The sequence below is a fragment of the Pelobates fuscus genome, chromosome 5 (assembly GCF_036172605.1).
Source record: "Pelobates fuscus isolate aPelFus1 chromosome 5, aPelFus1.pri, whole genome shotgun sequence".
In the NCBI taxonomy this organism is placed as follows: Eukaryota; Metazoa; Chordata; class Amphibia; order Anura; family Pelobatidae; genus Pelobates; species Pelobates fuscus.
Genome location: NC_086321.1, coordinates 288,314,526 through 288,333,798, shown reverse-complemented (window position 1 = coordinate 288,333,798; position 19,273 = coordinate 288,314,526). Strand labels below are relative to the sequence as shown.

Below are 19,273 nucleotides of genomic sequence, written 5' to 3'. Positions count from 1 at the left end.
TGTTGAAGGGTTATAGTTATGCATGTGGAAATGTGCCACGTTTTGAATAATTTCCCTTCCTCAGATTCGCAGAGACAGTGTTGTATTTTATTAGTTTCACAAGACATAGTTATTTCATACTCCTACAACTATTATAATGGTTTATGATGTCTGACACCACGCAATATACTTTGTATGGCACGGCATATCACTCATACACTTCTCTTTTATAATTCCAGTGCCGGACTAATTAATGTGAAGTAACTGATGCCTCTGGCAGCAAAAGGTTAATTAGAGCTAGTTAGCAAGATAAATTTAGAACAGACAGTGCATTTGGACAGAAACACATGATTTTTTAGAGAGATTTTTAAAATAGCTTTTTGCTTTATGGAATTTTTGTGAACTATATATAAATATATATAGTATTGTGAAGGTTCCACAGGCTCTCAGCACTTAAATTGGACATCTTATCCCTAAATGTAAGGAATGGCAAGTTTTGTATCAGGTGGGGAATTAAATTCATCTTCTATATTGTGCTAGAGTGACAGATCATTTGGTAATGTATAGATCAGGGGTAGGCAACCTTTTAGCAGCACTGTGCCGATATAGGATTGTGATCTCCCGTAGCGTCCCGATCCTATTTTTTTAAATTGAGGTGTGTATGCTGCCGTATTCTGCTTGTGTTATTTTTACTGTTATTGCTTTGTATCGTTGTATTTGTGCGTATATGAGCTTTTATATTGTAAATGTTCATTAGTAGTTTATGGTATCGTGTATGATACATATGAATGTGGGCTGTGTATGAGGGCTGCTTGTGGAATTGTGTGTGGATGGATATGTCACATTGTGTGTTTGGTAGTGTGTGGGGGCTGTTTGGGGTATTGCACATGAGAGGCTGCATGTGGGGTTGTGTGATTGTTAGTGGTGTTGCGTTTGTGGGGATTGTGTGGTGTGTGTGTGTGGGGGGGGGGGGGGGGCTGTTCATATTATTTGTATGAGGGGAGGCTTATTCTGCAGGTCTGTGTATATCTAGCAGTGTGGGTGGGTTCCAGTGGGGCCAGGCTGGCCAGCTACAGGTCAATGACAGGAGCTGCGATAGCTGTCGAGGGCTGCTCTACTACAGTGTGGATTCCCATTCACAAGTGCTGGGAGGAGGTGATCTGAGATCACTTGCTCTACATGCTGAAATGCATAAATTGAGGATTGTCCTTCACCACCTCTTCATATTAGCAGATATCTGAAGTTTTACTGTGACTCCTGATAGGCCAGAGTGCATTTGGCTCTAGCAGCCTTGAGTGCCGTGCAAAGACACCTCGAGTGCCGTGCATGGCACTAGTGCCGTAGGTTGCCTACCCCTGGTATAGATGAATGTATATTCTTTGTGCAGTTTTCTTTCTTTCTTTAGTACATCTCTATTGTGCACTTGCTTCTATCCCAGAAAAAAGGGCCCACAATTGAGTACTTTGTATAGTATAGCACATGGGTCCTCAAACTCCGGCCTCTGGCTATCTATGTAATTCAAAGAATCATGGGAGTTGTAGTTCAGCAACATCGGGGGGGCCGGCGTTTGAGGACCCATGGTATAGCGAATGGACACACAACAAAATTAGTGGCAGTCCCTTTAGTGCTGTCATCAGTTCTGACACTGCTCGTATACCACACATGATCTCTATCAATGAACACTATTTCTCCATGTCATAATATAATGCAAAAATATTGCATCATTCTGTGGTTACACGCCAAACTGCATCAAAATCGCAATAATATATGTACAGTCCTATGGTGCCAATCATTCACAAGTTGATGATGTCATCAGCATTTCTTTTATAAACCCAGATTTGCACTTGAAGCTGGTTTATGGTTATGGCTGCCTGGATTCACTTTCTCTGTTTTTATTTATTTTTTTATTCTCAGGTACTGTATTTTGCATTAATCCTGGCCACTCTTCAGATCACTGAGATGTCCTCTGTCTATATACATTTAGTAGTAGTATTTCATTTCTAGTTAAAGGAATACTATAACTAAAACACATATGTATATATTTCATTATTTACTATCTCCCTCCCTGTTAAAAAAAAATTACTTTTTTTTAAAAATGTAATTACACTTACCCATAATCCATCTGTAGGACTCCTCACTGCATCCCTATCCTCTTTATGTGAGATCATCAAGCCTACTCAGCTGTGACCAATCAAATTCTTCACACTACACACATACGGTGCATGTGTGGACATCTCCAACAATCCAGCGCATTGGACATACACCCAATGGCCATCGTCAGAAATTGCACGGTTTTGGTGCTTACAGTACCCCTTTAACGATTGGCCTATGTCAAAATCAGTACCAATTCATTACCATTCCTAACAGCAGCATAGTTGCTATTTACAACTGTACACCAGCACCATACTAATAGATGATAAGAAGCGTACCAACACATTTTTAAGATAACATTTGTTTTAAATATAATTATATATTAAAAAAAATGTACACTAAAGGAAATATACCAGAATTCAATAAAATACAATTGTGCTACTGGCATCTTAAATTGTTTTAACACACCAGCTTGGCAAGAGATACTTTTTTTTTTTTTTTTTTAAACCAAAGTAATATTTCATGTTCTGAATCAGACCTTGATGGGTTAAGCATGGACTCCTCTTGCCGCATACAATCCGCAACACAGGCTTTTTATTTCCTCTTGCAAAGGTCCAACTTCCAAGTGCGGAAATGTCTATAATTAAAAAGAGACAGCTCCAAAGCTTTTAACATCTGAAACTAACTAACAAGACACAGTTTTGCTTCCTGTGTTTGACTCATGTCCCCCAGAAGTTACCGCACTTAGAATGATCATAGGGGCATTGCAGCTTTTCTAGCAGGGCTAATGCTCAAATCTGTATCCTAGGAGGCTGCATGTAGATGTCAGATTAACATTTATCTAATACAAATAATAATTTAAATGACTGAACATTCCGTTTGTACTTTTCAATAGATTATTTTCCTCAGTTTTTTTAAAAATGTTTTATTTAAAACAACCTAACCCTTATTCTTACCCCTGCGCCAGTGGTTGGCAAAATGTGGCACTACATCTTCCATAATGCTGGCACAGCATCAAGAGAGATGTAGTCCACAACATCTGGAGTGCCAAAGACTGCCTACTCGTGCCCTAGGCCATGGACCTTTCATGCAGAGCATGAGGTCAATGTAGGCAGATTTTTTGTACCCATACCCACAGTTATCGCAATTTGAAACATAATGTAACACTATGCTGACTTTTCCTGACATCTGTTTCTATCTTTTGCAATTTGCCAACAGTTGTCCAATTCTTTCCTTATATAGAATGATGCAATCTCTCTTGTTGAATAATTTTTTTAATGTTTTATAATGGTGGCACGTTTTCTAACAACTCAGCGAAGACCATGAAGCTAAAGTGAAGGCCTGATGTTGCACCTTATTTATAAGTAAAATCGACCTGTGTTTCTCCAACCACTAGGTGTTCAGTTAATCTGTTTCTGAGATCTGTTAAGGTATTTTACCATAGTGATTCTTTGGTGGTACATGGTGTGAAAAAATGTTTTGTGCTTCCAAACTGTCACAGCTATAAATATTAAAACAAACAAACCCCTTTCAAAACTACTATATTTTTCAGTACTGTACAATTGTAGATTCAGGAGAGCACTATATGTAGGATATGACACTCAGCATAAGGGCACAGTATTTGGGCTGTGAAGTTTTTCAAGGACCATTGTTATTATTAACCATTCCAAACAATGGTCCCGGGGAATATGGAATGAGTCCCACACCCCCATATAGGGTAGGAGAAGATATATCAGGTAACCAGGCCCTCTATTTATATAAAATATGGACTGTCCCTCCTGTGCCCCTCCTTTGATGGTTAAATTCAGAGATTGGGTTTCATTAAGGCACTTTTACTGTAGGTGTGTGGCTCCACTGGAAATTAGACCTAATTAGACCCAACACATAAATGGAAATAGAAATGTATAAGATCTTTGGTAGAATTATAACCACTAAAAAATAAGCTGTAGTGAATGTTGTGCTAGGAGTATTTATTTAAACATGATAAGATACATAATCTGCTTATCATTTTACAGGACATATCATAAAGCTGAAAGGATAAACTTGAAGCACTTTAGCCTATGTTCACCTTGTATTGCCATATAAGTATATTTTCAAACACCATAATTCACTTTATGACATCACATAATGAATTATGAGGTTTAGAACAGCTTTAGCGAGTGCCCTGAAGAGAATCATCGTGACAATGAAGGGATCTTTCTCCACGTTTTCTAATATATGTACAAACATTTTCAACTTTTCAAGCCCACACTTTTAATATTTTCTTCTTTCATGGACAAGTTATGGGTGCTTCAGGAAATTACACTGTTAACTGCTGATTACCAATGTCCTCTTCTCCCAGCACCTGCAAGTTTGATTGCTAAATATTCAGCAAATAGCACTGCTTGTTAACAACAGTGAAATAGTGGATTTCAATGTATTTGATTAAGAACATAGTAAGTGAATACACCATTAGACTGTATTCAAATTTTAATTTAAATGACTACACATTTAATTTGAATAATACTACAGAAATCAAATATTACCACATATTTAATTGAAAGTTAATGTTTTGCTTATATTTTAATATTCTAAAGTGTCAATAGGAAGAAAATGGATTACAACTTCATTAATGCCACTGGCATTGAAGATGGTGTGATAGCTCAGTTGATTAATGCACTAACGCTAACTTGTTCAAACGTCAGAGCAACCATCTGTATTCCCAACAGGGTCAAGACAGCTTTTCAAGCTTCCAAGGTCATTTAACATCAAATTCCAGGATGCACTTGGTAACTAGTAATAAGAGAGGGCAGGAGATCAAGGTTCTGCCGAATTTTGTAAGACCGTGAATTGGTTGATGGTGATACTAAATGATAATATTTAAGATTCTGCTATGTAAAGATTGCCCTCTGCTTCCTGCACTGGTCCAGGTTTCTGATGGACCTATGTGGTTAGGTAACCACCCTGCTTTAAGCTCATTAATCAGCTACAGAATCCCAGTCGGACAGCTCCATCTGAACTTACTTTACAGTCCATGCAGAATCATTCTGCAAGACAATAAAGAGTCTGTGGACAAAGCCAAAATCAACAGCCCCAAGGCTTGCAACCCTATGCACCCAATGAATCTCGCCCACCTCCTCATGACGGCCCCTATATGAATCCTTCCACAGCATTCCTAGACACTTTAACTCTTTCATTGGATCGTAGCTTCCATCGCACTGCTACAGGAAACTGTCTGAGGAACGCAGCTAGAATAAAATAAAATAATAAATAGAAACTATAGTGTGTTTGTCATGAGCTCCAAACAATCCTGGTTTTGGTAAGCCTATACTATGAGCCTATCCCACCATTCCAGATAAGAGCTTGAGTGTCCTGCATCTGGGGAAATAAAACAAATGAAAAAGTCCAAAATAGGTGATTCATTTCACACACTCTTTGCTGGGGGAAATCAATTACCCTATGTAGTGCTTCAGGAATGCTGCACACAAAGTCGCCGCTGGTCATCATGGACCCCACTGCTTTTTTCTAGCATTTCGTCACCATTGACATGCATTGTGTCACTGGTATGCCCCCAACTACCCATCCTAATCCTCTTTGTGTACCTCCAAATGTTGTCTGAGATTGTCAGTGCACAGCAACTAGTGTGTGCTCACACCAAACAAGAACTTGCACTGACTATGAGGAACTGAGATTTCCTCTTTATGACATCACACTTAATGATGCTGGAGGCTTTGCTTGCTGCCATTTTTTTTTATACTATTTGAAAACTGTTTGATGAAAAACCAAGGGACTGCACCTACAGATTCCTAGAATCATAACAACTTAAAATAAGCTGTAGTGGTTATTGTACTTGGAGTATCTCTTTAAACATGATACAATACATAATCTGCCTATAATGTTACAGGACACATCATAAAGCTAAAACTTCAAGGACTTGAGCCTATTTTCACTCTGTATTGCCATATAAATATATTTTGAAACACCATAAGTCACTTTATGACATCATAAAGTGCCCTGAAGAGAATCATTGAGACAATGAAGAGATCTTCCTCCACTTTTTCTAATCTGAGTCTGCTCTGACATTAGTGCTCAGGTTGATGTTGGTTGTAGAGACTTGTGTCTCCATGTTTCTTTTCCTCTCCCTCCAGACTGCACAAGTGCGATCTGGATCTGGTGTGAGATGTTAAGAGAAAACGTTTCTGGCACGTCAGAGCACAAGCTTAGATCTCTACATTAAAGCAACTGGTTACCTCTATTCTACTGTAAAAGCCAAAGTAAGACTGATAGGAATGTTCAGAGAGACAGGGAGATTGCAATGAATATTCGTTCTTCTCTTCCTACAATCAGCCAAGTGTAAGCAAAAAGGTCCAAAATTAACCTTGACCTGAACTGGGCACTGGAAATTATATCTCGAAATGACTCAAACCTATGAACCTCATATTATGCTATGCACTGCCATTTCTGCTGCCATAGTGAACCATTCAAAAATGTATAATTACATGATGAGTAGGATGTGTTTTAACCATGCCAGCAAAGAAGACTACTGCTATGCACAAGGAGGCTCCCACCATAACAACAGAAAAACACACTTGTGAGATGGCTTGTAATATGTGTATACACCATTGAAAAATGTGCTGGAACTTTGCAAATGACAAATAATTATTGGGGTTCTGTAACACATAATTATCTTTAAAGGGTTACTCCTGTATGTGTCTATATGTGCAGCATTTTACGGTGAATATTTGCGCGTATCGAGTTTAAGCCTTTGTTGCCAGGTGTATAATTCCACCTCTGGCAGCATCATCAGCCAGCAAGGAACCAGATTTCTTGGAAATGTCTGTTATGTGCAAATTTCGATGCACAGCAGTCATTCATTTGCTGAATTAGCCCCAGGATCAACATCCTAAAGCACCAGGTAAGAGGGCAAAATATTATAAAACTGGTTGCCCCATTACCGTGGAAGTGCACCACGGTACTCCTATAATCAAAAGCACTGCAACACGCTGTAGTGGTTATGATGGTTGGAGTAACCCTAAAGCCATCAGTGATTAAGGTTAGAGTGAATACGTAAACCACAACATTTTAAGTTAAAGCGATGCATAAATAAAATGCATAAAATCAGAAATAATAATACAATTAAAAAAAACTATATCAACATCAGTGGGTGTATTCCATTGAGAGAGAAATATATATTGAAAAGGAAAAGGGAAAAAAAGAGATAACGTTGTTCATCAAAGTGCTGCGACATGGTTAGGCATGCTATAAATAAAAAGCTAATAATCAGAGAATGTTGCGCGGAAAAGTTATGGCCTTAGTTTGGTAACGACTTGGCACTGCAAGCTGATTAAGTGTAACTCTGCATCATTTTAGGTTGAGACAAAGCTTAGCTAGGAGAGGAGTTACACAGCAGTTAGCCTCGGGGAGATGAGAGCCTTCTATTTCCCTTATACTTCATTTGCTCTAATGCTACTAATAACCATTTTTAAATTTATGTGAAGGGACTCTTTTATTATACCTACCAACAATTCTTGATTAATGTTGACCATCCCAATTGCAGGGGTTTTGTCCCAAGATCCCAGCTTGGTTCCTGGGTGTCTTGCATTGTGGGAACACCAGGAAACTGTCCAGAGCAACAGCATAATTTGACAAGCTTTTATTATCCTGAATGTTGTCACAGCAAAAAGACCACACCAGAGCACACCAGCCATGGTCTGTGCATGATCTGTCCTGAGTGGGGTTGGCTAGGTAGGCTGCTCCCTCTCCAAGTGGGCTAGTGATGCAAGTGGAGTTGATGGCACACCAACAATAGACCTTGCTATACCCCTGTCCTGATTTCAAAACGTTTAATGATGGGAAGGAACACTTTTGTACCTGTGCTAGAGTTTACTTATTTTCACTAGACAGTACAGTAGCAGGTGGCCCCACTGATCTCTTACAGAGAATCACCAAGAGAATGGTGGACTGACATGCAGAACTGCAGTATCTCATATTTCACCTCCATAACCCTCCTATATAACTTAAAGGACCACTATAGTCCCCCTCCTGCCAGGCTAAAGGCGGAGAAAGGGGTTAAACGCTTACCTTTCTCCAGCGCCGGGCTCCCTCGGCGCTGGGTACTCTCCTCCCTCTTCCGACGTCATCCGCCGAATGAGCTGCAAGAGCCGCACGCGCATTCAAGCAGTCCATAGGAAAGCATTTCTCAATGCTTTCCTATGGACGTTGGCGTCTTCTCACTGTAAAAATCACAGTGAGAAGCGCAGAAGCGCCTCTAGCGGCTGTCAATGAGACAGCCACTAGAGCAGGCATAGGCAACCTTCGGCACTCCAGTTGTTTTGGAGTACAGCTCCCATGATGCTTTGCTAGCACTATGGGTGTAAGAGCATTATGGGGGATGTAGTCCACAACATCTGGGGTGCCGAAGGTTGCCTCCCCCTGCACTAGAGGCTGGATTAACCCTAATGTAAACATAGCAGTTTCTCTGAAACTGCTATGTTTACAGCTGCACGGTTAACCCTAGATGGACCTGGCACACCTACCACTTCATTGAGCTGAAGTGGTCTGGGTGCCTATAGTGGTCCTTTAAGTATAACCAGGAGAAAACTTTGCAGCAGTTGTAAAGTTCTGAAGGGCTAGTGCCAGGGTTCAGGGTAGCTCTGCATTCTTGTTATCTTTGTTTCTGGTGGTTTCATGCCAGGAGCAGGGGCTGCAATCTTTTTGTCCGTGTTTCTGATGATATAATGCTGGTGAGCATGGTAACTCTGTATTTTCTGTATTACTGTTTCTGGTGGTCTACTGCCAGGGAGCAGAGTAGCTCAGTGTTTTCTTAATCTCTGCTTATGGTGATCTCCCTTCCACAAAGCACATATTTATATAATGTATTAATAAGAATGTAGAATTGAGGAATGGACACAAAGGCAATAATATACCCACTGGCCAATAAACACACTCACTGACTCAAACATGCACACTGGACACACATACATGAACACTCTTTCACTGACCCATGCACACTGGACACACTCCACCATCTGCTGGAGCACTGAGCGTTGGGATGCTGTCTGTCCCCTACTCTTTCCATATACAAAGAGTCTTTGGCTCTGGTGCATAACGTCCTGTGCATATTATGAGGAATGACTGGCTGCGACTGCTCCTCACACCTCTCCACTATAACTTGTAGCCTACTCCACTCCACTGTTAAACGTCGTTAAAAATCTGCCAGCAGGAAATTTTCAGGCTGCAACGGCTCACTGGAAAATGTTGCGTTGCTGGGTTGGACTTGTGGGGCTTTTCTCCCCAATGCATATGTAAATGCTAAATTTTATGCAGTACTTTTGCACATTTAACATTTGATATTCGCAGACTACAACAGGAAAGTCTATTTCCTCCCTTTGAACGGAGTTGGACGTATACCCAAACATTTACCATGACCTTGCTGCTACCCTGCAGGCAGTGAGGGAGTTAAACACTTGAATGCAATTTCCCTTTTATAGTGGCCCAGCTTTGTTCGGAAAGACTGTGTCAGTGCAAGTGTTTGATGCTGCTTTGCCCTGACCTCTTTCTTACAGGATATCCTCCTGACTTCCTGTCTGCTTTGGGTTTCAGTTACAGGGATGACCCTTTGGGTCTGCCGAGTGAGCCATGACACAGTCAAATTGGGTGGATGAGAGGCCAAGCTCTTTAAATAAATGTTTCCAATAACTCCCTGCCCAAGCCCCATTCCCACATTGCACAAGCAAGAATTTAATATATGTAACGATATTTCAATATTCAAACTATTTCCTTAAAATGTATGAATTTGTAGATTGAGATTTAAAATAAAGGAGCATGTAGGGAATAATTATCTGTTTAAAATGTCTTAAAACTAAGAAAATAGCTTGAAAATGGATCCTAATACTATATTAACACTACCAATGCCTTGGCAATGATTAGCATTATGCCCCTACCATCAGAACACTGGCATGACAATGTCACTTGACAATCAAATCTGGGTATTAGCAGTAGTATTAGTATTAAATAGACTGACTGTTTAACATTTAGCATGTCCAACCTGCTGTAATACTGTGAAGAGGTGTATGAATATGAGTGCAACAAAACCGTTTAGGGATTATTTACTAAAGTAGGAATTGCAGATTATTGACAAGGGCTCTCTAGCCAGAACCTATTACTAATTGGTACAACCAAAAAAGTTATTCCAGTAAGTAAATGTTGTTTTACCACCATGGCAAGTAGTATCAAGTTCTAATAAATTGACGTGAACATATTATGGATTTCAAGCTCTCCTGGAAAAGACAAAATACCGTATGCACTTTTTTAGCTGGAATGTACAATTTTATTCCACATCTCTAGCACACGATAATTAACCTTAGACTTCAATGTAGTGTGATCTCTCTCATCATAAAATATTTAACATATTAATCATTTGAGAAAGAAAGAAAGAAAAAGACAACATAAACCAGAGGAAATATTGTTTTATTCAGTGGGTCTCTGTCATTAACAGGGTCTCACAGTAAGTACTTTCTGCATCACTTTATCATTTAACTGGCTGAATGTCGAATTTGTGTCTTGTGTTCTCTTTCTTGCTCCCTATCTGCAGACAGAACACTGCACAGTCGAATAGAAAAAGCCAGTGGTAAGACACAGTAAAGGGAATCCTCGCTCCATAGAGCTTACATTCTAGAGGAATGCTAATATTACTCTGCAGCCAATTGCAATAAGTCATTTCAACAGCAGTTTTGCAAAGCTCCAACGCACACAGAGTAATATGCATATAGGACCTGGCAGAAAGGCATTCATCCAGCAATAGCATAACAATGTGCGTATAGCAGTACTATTATGAATACAAAGTAAGGCTAACAGCCTCAGCTATGGCAGCACTGGGAGCTGCAAAAGCAGAGAGCTTTTTAGCTGGGACTTCAGACTGCCTTCCCCAAGCACATCGCAGCAGTGCAAACTAGAGGAGAATATTGTGTCTAGATATACCTTTTTCTCACTGAGCCACGGAGATGTGTTTTAGATGGATTGTTCTAGATTTGTCAAGCAGCAGGTGGAAATGTTTATTCGGAACCACTTACTTGTTTTTTTGTTTTTTTAATCCCTCTCATTAAATGCATTATAAAAACCATGAACGCAAAAAAAATATTTCCTGCTGAATATTTTGCATTTTTTTCCTACTGATTTTCCTTTTCTGAATTGCTGTAACACAGTAGTGCCTGAGATTCCAAACCAATCAATCCCGAGTTTCCAGTGCAACACTAGTAGACGTGTGTGCATAGGTCATCCTGTGCAAATGTAATCTTACATATTTATTTATTACTGGTATTTATAAAGCACCAACATATTCCGCAGCGCTGTACAATCAGATACAAAGTTCTAGATCAGCCTCACAAGTAAAGTACCCATGAGCCATTGATAGAGGTTTCTCTGGAAGGGCATTGGATCACTGGAGAGCAGAGTAGTAGACATTGTAATAACATATAACATGCATTGTCAATGTTGTCAGTAAATGACCATGAAAGTAATTTTTCTAGAATAAACTTGAGAAGCAATATGCAGGGCCAGTTTTACATTTTCTGTTGCCACCATGCCAGATTCCCCAATTCACTCCAATCCATCATATTTATGAAGCTTGGAGTATGTGATTAGAAGGATGAATTTGACTAGTTTGATGAATGTGTCTACTTTGGTGTGTGTGATTTGATGGGAGGATTTAACTAGTTTGGAGTATGTGATTGGATGGATACATTTAACTAGTTTGATGTATGTGATTAGATGGGTGCATTTGACTAGTTTTGGGATATGTCTGTATGGTAATTATGGGTGGGTGGCTGAATGTCAATAAGTGCGAGGTGGGTGGGGGTAAGTGACATGTTATGTGGCCAAGTTTGTGAATGTGACAAAGTGAGGGTATATGACTGGAAGGTGAGATGTGACTATCTGACTGGTGTTTCAGGGAATATGATTGTTACCGAGTTTGTGGCTGGTTAGGTGGCTGAATGTCAATTTGTATGTAGGAGCATATTTGTGTGAGAGAGTGTTAGTGAGTGCACATGAATGGCAATTGTATTTGTGTAGAGTGCTAATGGTGTGTTTTCAAAGGGTGTCATTGTGTGTAGAAAGGAGCATATTTGTGTGAGGTTTTAGTGTGCACTGGCTTTCCAATTCCCATCATCCTCTTTTTTAGCTCTGTAGCCCTCTCTATTCATTATGCCACTTCTTCCCTTTCCCTAATTATGCCCTCTCCACACACTTCTCCATTTCTCCAGTTGTTCCCCTCTTCTTATTCCCATTTTCTCTCTTATTCCCCTCTTCATTTACCCCTTTCCTCACTTGCTCGTCTCTTCTTTCTCCCAATTACTCACTTGTCCCCCTCACCTAACTTGTTCTTATCTTCTTTATCTTTTAAAATACCTGGATATCTCTTCTTCCCCCCCCCCCCCCCCCCCCCACCCCCAGATCACTGCATCTCTTTTGTCCCTCACAGGCAGTCAGACCTAAGGATGATGCTGACAAAATCTCTGTGCGCTCTCCTGCAGTTCTTTTGGGGGAGAGAGGACCTGCTGCCTTGAGTGGCAGGCAAGAAGGGGAAAGAGTTATTCTCCTTCTCACCCGAGCACTACTGCTCTACCACCAATGATACCGGGTCAAGCAGGGCTGCCCCTCTCCTGTGTGCTGCCCCACAGCCATGGCCTCATCGGTCTTATGGGAAATCCGGCCCAGCAATACGTTACGTTCTTGATTTAGAGAGACTATTGGTAGAGGTATGAGACTGGAATCGCAGCTTAGTAAGGCATGTGCTCCAAACCTTGTTATGTGCCTGTGGTCAGGTGAGGGCCCTATGTGGCAACTTATATAGTAGTGTCACCTTGGACTAATCTAAATGTGTGATGTTTTCCAATTCAATTGGAATTTGTCATTTATTTAATAGCTCCCTGAATTAAACTGTGCAAGGATAAGGTATTAGTTCTTCAAACAACTTGATGATGCTGGGTTTCTATTATGTTCAAGAGAAAGATTTGTTGTCTCTTTAGTTATGTATGGGCTTATTTTTAAAGTAAAAACTGCCAAACAGATTGGAAATTAGAAATACAAGGTTTTTACAAGTACTGTAAAAGGGTGCATAAAAAACGCATGATGTCAGTTCCAATTTTAGTCTGTATCACTTTTTTCTATAGCTAATCAACATCTGTAGAAGGGGAAGTTTGAAATACTTTATTATTATATTTGGTTACTCCAAGCAATATGGTCACTTCATTGATTTGAAGTTGTTATGGTGCCTGGAGTTTGTGCAACATTCTACTATGAAACACTTCACATACGTAGATTAACCGCTTTGCTGCCAGAGGTGTCACTCAACAAGCGTTCAGGACTGGATAATATTAATTATGTCTAAAATTGGCATCTGACACCAGCACGCACGCATGCCCCCTTCCCTGTCCTGGCTGGGGGGGGGGGGGGAGGAGGGATGACATCAGCAAAGGAAGATTAGGCTGAGGGAGAACTTGGCCTCGTTGCTGAAACTGTGATGAAGTTTAGCGATGTGGTTGCGGACCAGGCTATGAAGGGTTACTTCATCCAAATCCAGTGTTTCAGTTGGAGTAACCTTTTAAGGTATTTTTCATCTAGTTACTTCTGCATATAAATTATTGGAGTAACTGATCTTCATATCTTTAATTGGGTGTGCCATCTATCATAAAGAACCACTTAAAGTGAACTCTATTAAGAAATGTTATGGGATAAGGCAAAAACATTTAAAGCGCTCTTTATAAATATTTATGATTATTTATTATGCGTGATCTGGCACATTTTAAATACATCTCAGCTTTGTGGTACTTGTTACGTTTTTATTTAGGTGGCCTTGTGAGTTCTTCAGGTGATGACATTTTCTGCACATTTGTTATTTGCTTCTTCCTAGGCAATTGGTTTCAACTTCTAGCAGTCTGGGCTGAAAAGAAAGGTGGCATTTACTAGTGATACTACGCTGGTGAAACAGTCAGAAATGATCCTTCCAGTGCTAGAGCTATATTTGTAGTAGCTTACATCTTCTGATTGCAGTGACTGTGTTCGCACTGCATCGGTGTCTTTTTCCGACCCAAATCCCTCCGTAATGCTTTCCTACCCCAATCTCTCTCTTTTCTAAGAGCCCTAAGTATTTGGCATACATGGGTGTTTTCCGGTGCTCCGTAGCAATAATTAGTGTAAAGTAAATTTAATTTACCTCTAGGCATCAATATGCATATAATTATGCTGTTTGTTTGCTGTTCTATTGTTTGAATACAATATGGTCGAGTTTCATCTGAAGCTTGCTCAATTACATTATGTATGTAATGATATAAGATAGTGAAATATGGAGTTTGTTGAAATGGTTGGCAAACGAACAGCGAGAAAGGCTTAACTCAGGCATGTCACCAGAATTTCGGATTCTTTTATTTTTTTTAGGAAGGAGAAATGGTTAAATAGCACCATGGTATCTTAATGACCTCAAAGGAAGGGGTTGGTCAGGGGCTGATGTTATTTGATTCACAGAAGTACAAAATGTCTCACGTTTTAATTGCCATAAACCTTACCAACACAGGTGTCGTCTTGGTTGAAGTTTTAGGAATCACGGCTCGGCAGGGTCCCTCTATCAAGTTTAGTATAAACTTTATTGAGCTGTGTTTAGCTGGGCTTGTTCTGCTGAGTCCCGCGTCTGAGCACGTTTGAAAATGTAGTGCAATGTAATACAGCAAAGATCAGCAATGTTTGTTTATGTGGCAGTGATTAAATAAGCTGTGTTGTGCATGTAATGCTCACTAGAAAATAGCTACTAGATTAGGCTGTGTTAATTGCTAAGCATTCACTTTATTTCATGAAATGCCCGTTTATGTAAAGAAATGGGAAGAAAACACAAATGTCTATCTTAAAAAGGTACATTGGATGCACTAGTTTGCATTCCTCCAAAGTATCCTTTATCCAGAAAGACAGTAACAATTTGCAAGCCCAGTCCTGTTGTATCAGTATTATATTCTGATGAAAAAAGGGAAAGACACCTTATTACGTGTGATTGTGGCTGATCAGAGTCCTGAGGTTTCACGCTTTCCCAGGTGTTCCTGTTTAGGAGGGACGGTCCCTATTGTGTTTCCAAATCCTTCTGTCCCTTTATTCTAGCCTTATGCCCTTCTTTTATAGGAGCTCCATATTGTTGGTGTGTCTGAGTGTATATCAGCAATAATGAGAGCATATCCTCAGCAATAATGCTCACAGTACTGCGTCTTTAAACTACAATAAGTGTGTTTAGAAATAAGTCTGTGTAAATAGTATACATTGTTCTTGTTCTAAATTACATTTTAGTTGCATAAATTGTTAATAGTAACTCACCTAGCATATCTAAAAAAATCCCCACCCCTGGCCATGCCCCTACTCACACCCCTAAAATAAATGTGTCCCGCTTTGTCCATTTAAAATGTTGGAGGGTATGCTTTACATGGGCAGTCCTAGTTGGCAGTTAATTAGAGCCTGTGTCAGCATAGCACACATTGTCAGAGTGGTTTATTCAGTGCAAAACACAAATGGGGATCCTGGCTCTTCCTGGTACAGCTGCATACCCCTAAACCAGCTTCACAATCATAATGTCCTGTTTTTCACTTTTTGAGAGTTTAGGCTTTTTGCAATTTAGTTATATTAAAGGATCACTAGTGTCAGGAAAAAAAGCGGTTTTCCTGACACTATAGTATAGGGTCCCCCTCCCGTGGCGCTGAAGGGTTTTAAACCCATTTAGCAGCTTACTTTATTCCAGCGCCGGGCTCTCTCGGCGCTGGTGACCGCTCCTCCCCCGCCGTCGTCAGCGGAGCCGAATGCGCATGCGCGGCAAGGGCCGCGCGCCCATTCAAAGTCTCCATAGGAAAGCATTTTTCAATGCTTTCCATTGGACGCTCAGTAATATGGACGCTCATAATATGCCTCCAGCGTCGCAGATGCACCTGTCCGGAAGACAGCCACTAGAGGCTGGCTTAACCCCAAATGTAAACTGAAACTGCTCTGTTTGCATCTGAAGGGTTAAAACCTGAGGGACCTGGCACCCAGACCACTTCATTGAGCTGAAGTGGTCTGGGTGACTATAGTGTCCCTTTAAGTCCATTTTATTTATGGTCTAAGTAACTGTGAACTAATGGTGCTCTGTAAAGCTCCATGAAATTCATTACTATTTATATAGGGAAAAGCTCTGTTTTGTTTATGGGAAGTAATGTATCCAAAATATTAGAATGAATGTCATAACTCAGTGGACAATTGGTTGAATTATACCTTCGTCACAGTGACTTAGGGTGGTATAACTGCTGAATGGTGGAATTCATAATGTTTCCTTGTTGAAATCAGCCAGTCATGTAAGCAAAGCTGACCTGATACAGTGATTGGCAGCATTTTATTAGGCCACGCTCATATGCACAGGCAGAGGCTGCACAGACTCAAAATCTATTTCCTCTCATCTCCCAAACTAGAAGATTTCAAGACCACTATATTGGGACTACCCTACTTAACCCCTTAAGGACCAAACTTCTGGAATAAAATGGAATAATGACGTGTCACACACGTCATGTGTCCTTAAGGGGTTAAACTCAGATATTTAGCAGATTTAGCTATGGCAACCAGCTAAGAACTTTCATGCCAGGGCTAAATCAGAAAGCCATCCATTGTTATATTTTCTATTACATCTTATTTAGGTTTGTTAGAATGGTGTTTATAAACCACATACGTGGAAACTTGTGATATTTAAAATGACAGAAAAAGCCAAACCACTGTATATTTAAGGCAATAATTTTCTTAAAGGGGCATTATATTCACCTTCACCACTACAGCTTAATGTAGAAGGTTTTGGTGTCTATGGCCTGTCCCTGCAAGCTTTCCAATGTAAACACTACCTTTTCACAGTGTTTACATTACAGTTACACCTCTAGTAACAGTCAGTCGGATGGCCACTAGAGGTGCTTTCTATTTCAGTGCTATTCAGTGCAGATGTTGAAAGCTCTATGTAGAGATGCACTATGCTGATTGGCGCTGCGTGGCATTAGTGGTGCATGCACAAGAGTCTCCCAATGCTTTGTTATTGGAAACATTGGATTGGCTGAGATCAAGTTTGATAATCTCAGCCAGTGAGGCAGGTCTAACCAATGTACATTTTGCCTCCACTCTGAGGGGGGCTGAGGAGATAAACTGTTACTCCAGCAGTATCGTGTTAGGAACATGTTTGTATTCCTTTAATTCTAAGCTGTAGTCAATGTTACTAATAAACATACAGTTCAAGGTTTACAATTCTAATATATATATATATATATATATATATATATATATATATATATATATATATAAAACAAATATGTGTGTGTGTGTGTATATATATATAAAAATGTATTCATAATATGCCTGAGGCCCTTATTAGCTCATTGCATATAATTTCCAATGTGCATTTGCCTGCAAACTGCTATAGTGACGATAACAAACTGCTGTTTGAAGGTATTGCTACTATTACTACAGACCTCACAAGGTTAAATAATATGGACCACAGAGCAGGGAAGTTTAGTCTGCCTCTCAATCCTGACACATCCCTTCCCATCTAATCATTATGTAGGGGCCGCTTGCAAATGAAGCAGCTTCCCCTGCCGCTGCTGCTTGCTAAATTGGTGACATCTGTCAGAGAGAGGATTAGTCATATTTCATTTAAATAAGTCACTGACTCCTGAAATGAACTGCAGGGTCTGACGAGGAAAGGAGGAGGGGGCCCCTGTGCTCATTGTTTGTGCCTCCAGCCTCCCTACTTTTCTTCCCTTGTCTGCCGTGATGGATCTGGCAGGGCTATGCTACGTGTGTAATACTGAATTGTAGGGTGGGGGAGTACTGAGGCCTACAATTAGCAAGAAAATATTTAACAAAGAACTCACAGTGCTTCTTACTGTGCTGAGAACATTTATATAAGTAAGCGTTTATGCATTTGTACACGGATTCCAGTCCATTCTCATAATATATATATATATATATATATATATATATATATATATATATAAAAAATATATAGATTATATTTATGTATTGTGTGTGTGAAAAGGTTTATACAGACACCATCACAATATCCATTCTCTTGAACGGATACCTGGAGTGGCCTGGACACAGATGTGTTGGGGTCACGCAGAACTCAAGAAATACAGTACTTGCAGTAATACTGAAAACAACAGAAAAATTGAAGATTTTTATGTGATTAAGAGAAGGGGTAGAATTACCGTGTCAGTAATCCTTTAATGGTTCACACAACTCTGAATAACCCTACCCTCTATTATGGCATCACCGATGTTGTTAGACATGGACTTGTAATAATGATTGGACTGTCCAGCTATATTATGGCATAGTCTTTGCATCTCTTTCATTCACAGGTTGCTTTTGTTTTTTGTAAATATTTATTGAAAGTTTTTAAGCATTATATTCACGAACAATGTACCGGTGTAAAGTCACAGTACAAGATTAAAGAAAGTACATTGGCATTGTTGATCTGTAAAATATACAAGAAGAGATCTTTAACATACATAAAGTTAAATCCGAGAAGGAACAAAGAATACAAACCTCACAATTTCGCACTTCTGTAGAGCTGTGATTTAACTCTAAATGTAAATATAGGAGAGATTTTTGTATAAGTATAGATGACACCGATGAATATTTAACACTAAGCAAATAAATCTATATGAAAGGGGAACGTACTTTGTTACCCTAGTAAACTTGGGTAAGAGGAGCAAAGCTGGTTGAGGGTCACCGAAGTGGAATGAAGGCCCAGACTAGTTTAAAATTGCTAGCAGTGGAAACTGTCAATTTTGTAATAATATGTAGCCTTCCAAGCACTCCCCTCACATGCATTGTGTACATATCCAATGATCTACTTCTATTCTATTCTTCTTTTAATTTATTTTTAAACATTGGGCAGATTTTTGCTGTAGTGCTGCTAATGTTTATTCCATAGCACCCACATGACATCATCTTTAAGAAATGCCAAGCCATTCTCTGTTGTCCTTTCGATAAGTACCAATGAGTGCCACCTTTCCTGCTGGAAAGGGGAATATTAGATAACTTGTTTAAAGTGCACATCTAGGAAGTCATTTTAATTTAGCACCTGATGTCTAAATGATCATATTTGCTTTTTTTCTAAAATGCTTCGACTCCATTTATTGCTGAAGGTTAGAACAGTAAGGGATCAAAGGGAATCAGTGACTGG

General features: G+C 39.7%; 1 protein-coding gene across 2 annotated transcripts in view; it reads left to right on the top strand.

Annotated features, from left to right (window-relative positions):
* SSBP4 (single stranded DNA binding protein 4) overlaps positions 1-19,273 on the top strand; it is a 401,255-nt gene that overhangs the window by 241,413 nt on the left and 140,569 nt on the right. Inside the window, exon 1 of one of the 2 annotated variants that reach the window (XM_063455411.1) lies at positions 13,587-13,656. The exons of the other annotated variant lie outside the window; for it this stretch is intronic. The gene's annotated coding sequence lies outside the window, so the exon portion shown is untranslated. Of the gene's footprint in view, positions 1-13,586; positions 13,657-19,273 lie in introns of those variants that run through there. 2 annotated transcript variants of the gene reach the window in all.